We start from the raw sequence: 6000 nt of genomic DNA on the forward strand, positions 1-6000 counted from the left end.
CCAGGAGGGAGCTAAAGGTCAGCAGTGGTGGGAGAAGTCCTTTCCAGGTAGAGGGAATCAAGTTCTGCATTTCCTAAGAATTGAAAGACAACCACGACAACCACAACAAAGATAGCAATCTGCATGTTACTATCAACAAAATCTGGTAATTCTAAGCAATGTTAGTAATAAAATAGTCCTCCTAGAAAAATCCTGATACTGGTCTAACTTATCAGTGAGTGCTACAGTTCTTGTGGAGTTTTTAATAACTTATGCATAAATTCTAACTTAGTACCTTTTCATTGTCCTCTAGGAAAAAAAGTATTCTGCATACAAGTTAACTTAGAGAATTCTCCATTACAGAGTCAGCTTTCTTATGTGGACCTCATTCATCTCAAAAGTTAACTGATGATGGGTCAAGGTGTCTTCCAGCACAGTTTCTGTCTTTAATTCCTGCATTTAATAATTGCTGCATTTAAATAGTAGACTTGAAGTAAATGACAAAAGCTCAGTGGTTGTAAAGTTAAAGTAAGAGTACTTAAGTTATTTTCCGTGAGTGACTTCTTGAAATTTTTGTCTAAAATTTAAAACACACGTACAGTGGAAACTACAAAACATTACTTGAAGAAATTAAAGAAGACACAAATTAATGGGAAAATATCCCCATATTTATGGATTGGAAGACTTAGTATTATTAAGATGTTAACACTAACCCAAAGCAATTTACAGATTCAGTGTAATTCCTATTAAAATCCCAAAGTTAGGGGCACCTGGGTGGCTCAGTGGGTTAAGCCTCTGCCTTTGGCTCAGGTCATGGTCTCAGGGAGCCTGCTTCCTCCTCTCTCTCTGCCTGCCTCTCTGCCTACTTGTGATTTTTGTCTGTCAAATAAATAAATAAAATCTTTAAAAAAATAAAATAAAATCCCAAAGTTATTTCTTAGGAAAAATCTATTCTAAGATTCATAAGAAATACCAAGGAACTCTGAATAGCCTCAAAACTACTTTGAAAACAAACAAAGCTGGAGGTCTACACTTTTCTGATTTTAAAACATATTACAAAGCTATAGTTACCAAAGCAGTGTGGTACTGGCATAAACAGACATGTAGACCAATGAAACAGAATGGACAGCCCAGAAATAAACCCTTGTGTACATGGTAGAATAATCTTTGACAAGGGTGCCAAGGCCACTCAATGAAGAAAGACAGTCCCTTCAACAAGTGGTGTTGGGAAAACTGGACATCTGGACTTTCGGATGCAAAAGAATGAAGTTAGACCCATACTTACACCACATACAAAAAAGAGGGGGCAGTTTTTAGGGGGAAAACAAACCTGCTATGAAAACTTCCTTGCCCAAAATTTAGTCCACAGCCTCCATAAGATTATCAGTAGAGGGCAAATACGAATCCTAAAAGTCTTCTGCACAAATGTTTAGTGAAAAAGCTTTAGCCATCGAAGTAGGTACCCTTAACTTGTTCCATCGGTCAGAAATGCAATTGGATTCAACTGTTCTGAATTTTGTGTTACCATACCTGTCTGATGGCTAAAGCTTTCAAACCAGTATTATAGGATTTCTGTTTGTGGGGTGCTGCTCACCTGGTGGCCGATCCTGGGCTCTGAAACCTGACTCAGTGAATCACTTGTGACTTGTGACTTGAACTGGGGAATTTAGGAAGAAAACCGAATGAACCCTGGAAGGTGCCTGTACCCTCACTGGGACAACTCCATGGAGCAGAGGAACTCATCACCCATGAGGTGTGCCGGATCCCTGAGAGTGTGGGCTTTGCTTCACGGGAGGAGGTTGTGTCTTCATCTTTATCTGAACCAGAGCCGTGTTGTCTGGTTAGGGAGACCCGGACCTTTATGTGAGCACGTCATTATTATTCTTGTTATTTTAAGAAAGCAATCTAGACATTGACTTGGGGAATCAAATATCTAAAGGAAAAACACAAGGTCAAATATATATAGGAAGACTGAACTTGTGGTGCCTCATGGGCAACATAGGGCTGTGCATATGAGAAAGAATAAGGAATTCTATTTGGATAGAAGTATGCTGTGCACACAGAGTGCTTTATTCCAACCTTTTCCTTACTTTTCTGAAGGGAAAACAGGCTGGTGACTGGAGCTTGGTTTCTGATTTGAAGGAATGGGAGACAAGAGTTTTGAAAGAACAGTGTTCATGCTGATGTGGTGTTCCTTGCCCAGTGCGTGAGGGGTTTGAGGCTTGGACTTGGAAGCATTGGTGTTCAGGGAGGATGTGGTCCGAGTTTCTCGCACACAGGGTCACTCAGCTTGTCTGCCCAAATGGACCCATGCCAGACTTTTGAAGGGCAGCTTGAAGGTGGCTTGAAACCCTCGGGCACTGCAGGAATGATCTGGAGGGGACACCTGGGTGGGCTAGTGTAGACAAACCCAGGGAATTCCAGAGCTAACCAAGAACACGTTTCTGAGGCTGGAGTTGGCTTCTCTGTGAGTAGCATTGAGCTGGGGAGGAAAGCAGTCTCTGGGTCTTGGAGTCACCATGTCAGCAGGTGTGAGCCTGGCAAGGGAGTCAGATCAGAAGCTGGGAGACTGAGCCGTGGTGATGGCCATCACTCTTGATGCACAGGCCAGCTTGCTCCAGAGACCGGGCTCTGCTCCCCCGCCAGCCCTCCTGCTGCAGATGTGATAGGAAACTTGCTTCCTGTTGGGTTCTCAAGACCTCATCTCAGCAGGGGGCTTGTGGGAAGTAGCCCACAGGCAGCATTCTGGATTCTTGTCCAGTGTGCCCCTTGCTTCCTCGGACGAGGTACTGCCGGTGTCCTCTGCCTGGTGCCTATGAATTCAGCTGGCAGAAGCTCTTCTTCCAGAGCCACAGCCCTAAGAAATCCTCCCCTTTCCCGTGCTGTGTACAAGAGGCCAGTTTTCATTTGGAACTGAAATCTCAGCTCCTGCATTAGGTTCCAAGACCAACAGCACACCAGTCTCCTTGAAGCTCTAGTTCCTGATGTGCGGGACTGAGGCCGAACCTGGGCAGCCTCCTGCTGCTGCTGCTGCTGCTGCTGCTGCTGCTGCTACAGGTTCCTTCTGAAAATGGCAGCACAGCCTGGTTTGTGATGACATCCCAGGAAAGAGGGACAGGTGCACCATTCTGGTCCCAGCACAGGAGGATGCTGGACGTGAATCATGTGGCTGGTGTGGGGAGGAGGGATGTCTGTTTCTCAGGACCTTGGCCAGACGAGATTTGGACCCTGGGATGCTTCTCTGCTCAGCTTTCTCAGATGAGCACATCAGGCAAGGGGAGAAAGTGTGTGTGCTCACCTGGAATAGAGGAAGGTGTCTGGTTTCAGGTTTCATGTGCAAGTGGATTCCTCTTATGGGTCATTTTCCTGATAGGGGACCTATTGTCACGGGCATCCTGGCTGTGCAAGAGCTCTGGTCACCTGTTCCCCCAGGGCTCTGGGCTAGGAAATCAGAGGGTTCAAATCCGATCTGACTCCCTTGCCAGGCTCACACCTGCTGACATGGTGACTCCAAGACCCAGTTGGTGAAACCAACTAAGTAGGCCTCTGTTGCTCCCTTGCCGAGATGGCCTGGTGACTGTGATAACTGCTCTGAAAATAGAAAGCAGGAGACAGGGCTGAGTGCTAAAGGCAAGGTGGAAGTGGTGCTTGCTATTCACAAAGGGTCCAGGTGGGACTTCACTACGAAGGTTATGTTTGAGTCAAATCTAAAGAAGGTGATTGATATCACATCAAGAGCCTTCTAAATGGAAGGGAAAGCATATGCAAAGGCCCTGGGGTAGGAGCATATCAAGTATGTTCAGCAGCAACAAGAAGACCCTGCGGTTACAGGAGACAGCTTAGGAGATGACCTTAGGGAGGTGACGGTAGGGTGACAGAAAGCCATTGCAGAGCCATAACCCCACAGGACCCTGTTACACTGGCCATCCCAGCTACAGTGTTGAGAACAGATGACACAGTGTTGACGAAGGTCAAAGGGGGTCAATGGTGAAGCTTTTCCAGGAACTCAGACAAGAGGTGGGCCCTAGTGTGGGCCAGACAGGTGGCCTTGGGAGGAAGGGTAAGTCCTATTCTGGGTACCTCCTGAAGATGGAGCTCACAGGTTTTGCCAGTGGGTTCGATATTGGGAATGGGAGAAAGGAGGAATTCAGGTAACTCCTAGATCTTGTTGGTTGTCCTAAGCAAGGGAAAGTAGGAGGTTTCTAGGGGTAGGAGGTAGTCCATGTTCCACCTGCTGAGAAAGGTGCCTTTCACAGTGGACGTGCTGATGTTTGTGTCTGGGAGAACTCTGAACTTTTACCCCCTCTGCAACTTTTAAGTACAAGTCTTCCCCCACTTTTCTCAAAGTTCATGGTAAGACACTTGGCTTTTGGAAAGATCTGTGTTATTACCCATCTCCAGAAGCAGGAAGAAACCTGAAGGGGATTTCCCTCATGAAAAAAGTCAAGAACTAAGCATTGCGTTCAGCATCTGTTTTGTGGGGAACCACAACAGAGGTGGCATGCACCCCAACCAGCTCCTTCCTGGGCACTGCTCTCTGTGTCCAGCCACTGGTGCTTTGAATTGTGTCTGTGAGCATCTGCTGTGCTTCATCTCCATTTACTTTGGGCATCTGTTAGGATGTTGTGTCATGAAGCCTAAGAAGGGCCAAAGAGAAGGAATGTTTGGTGTCTGAGCATGCTTACTCATTTTTCTGTAGCAATGAATGGTCATTCCCTTTTCAGTTTATGCCATTTCTGCTGTGAAAGGTTTCCTAGGACCACTCTACTTTCAAATAGCAGGGGAGCCTGTACCGCATCCTGCATGGGATTAGCCTTAGGGTTAGCCTTAGTATCCATGCTGCACAGAACATTCTGTGATGTACGGATTTTATCACGCAAACGTGGCACCTTGGACCACCTTCTCCCCTTTCCCTCCTTTCCCGCAGGCCTCGCGCTCAGTGCTGCGATATGATTCACAGATCTGCGGTGATCTTTTATTTGCAGGGGAAGAAAAGGGGAAGAAAAAGGAAGGAATAACTCTGGTTCCTCTGGGATCTCCTTTCCTCTGTGATTCCCTCAGCCCCTAGCTTGCTGTAAACACAGTTTATAGCTATAACCAGATTTCTTATAAATTCTTGGGGGCTTCTGTATCCTGTGAGTTGCTGGGTAGTATAGGAGGTGAATCTGAATCTGGAAACCTCCGATCTGTTCTCAGTATGTATGCATTCAGTACTTTTTGGATTCTGTGTAGGATGTCCATGAGAGCCTCTGGTGTTTGTCTTTCTGTGTCTGAGTGAGTGACTTAGCATAAGGCTCCCAAGGTTGATGTTTCCATGTCTGCTCATTGTGAATTATGCTGCAATGAACATGGGAGTGCATCTCTCTTTTGGAGGGAGTGTTTTGGTGTTCTCCAAAGAAATACTCAGTAGAGCACTGACTGGGTCACGTGGTACTTGTATACATTTTTTCTGGAACCTCCATAGTGTTTGTCATAGTGGCTGCACCAATTTCCATTCCCACCAACAGGGTCCCCTTGTGTATACACCCTTGACCACACCTGCTGTGTCTCTGGGATGATTGCCGTTCCAACAGTCGTGAGGTGATAGCTGATTGCGGTTTTGACTTATGTTTCCCTGACGACAATTAGTGATGTTGAACAACTTTTTCTCTTGGCCCCTTTGGCCACCTATTTGCCATCTATGGAAAGTCACATATTCTCACATGTTCGATATCTAGTGAACATATTCAATATTGAACATATTCAATATTCAATATCTAGTGAACCGTATTCTCCCCGGTTTCTGTCAGTCCAGTTTTGTTCAGGTCCCTCCTGCACCATCCTGGCAGCCCGTACCCACCAAGCCCGGGGACACGGGGCACAATGCTGAGAGGGTGGACAGCTTTAGGGGCTGTTAGCACCACTCGAGATCCTGGGGAAACAGAAACTCTACAGCTCACCACTGCCTCCTGGAGAAAGCAGCCACCATGCGTTGCCTCTCAGGGCCTCCCCACCCGTACCTCACCACTGCCCTCAGTGCCA

This window comes from Mustela nigripes, chromosome 10 (assembly GCF_022355385.1).
Source record: "Mustela nigripes isolate SB6536 chromosome 10, MUSNIG.SB6536, whole genome shotgun sequence".
NCBI classification, from domain to species: Eukaryota; Metazoa; Chordata; class Mammalia; order Carnivora; family Mustelidae; genus Mustela; species Mustela nigripes.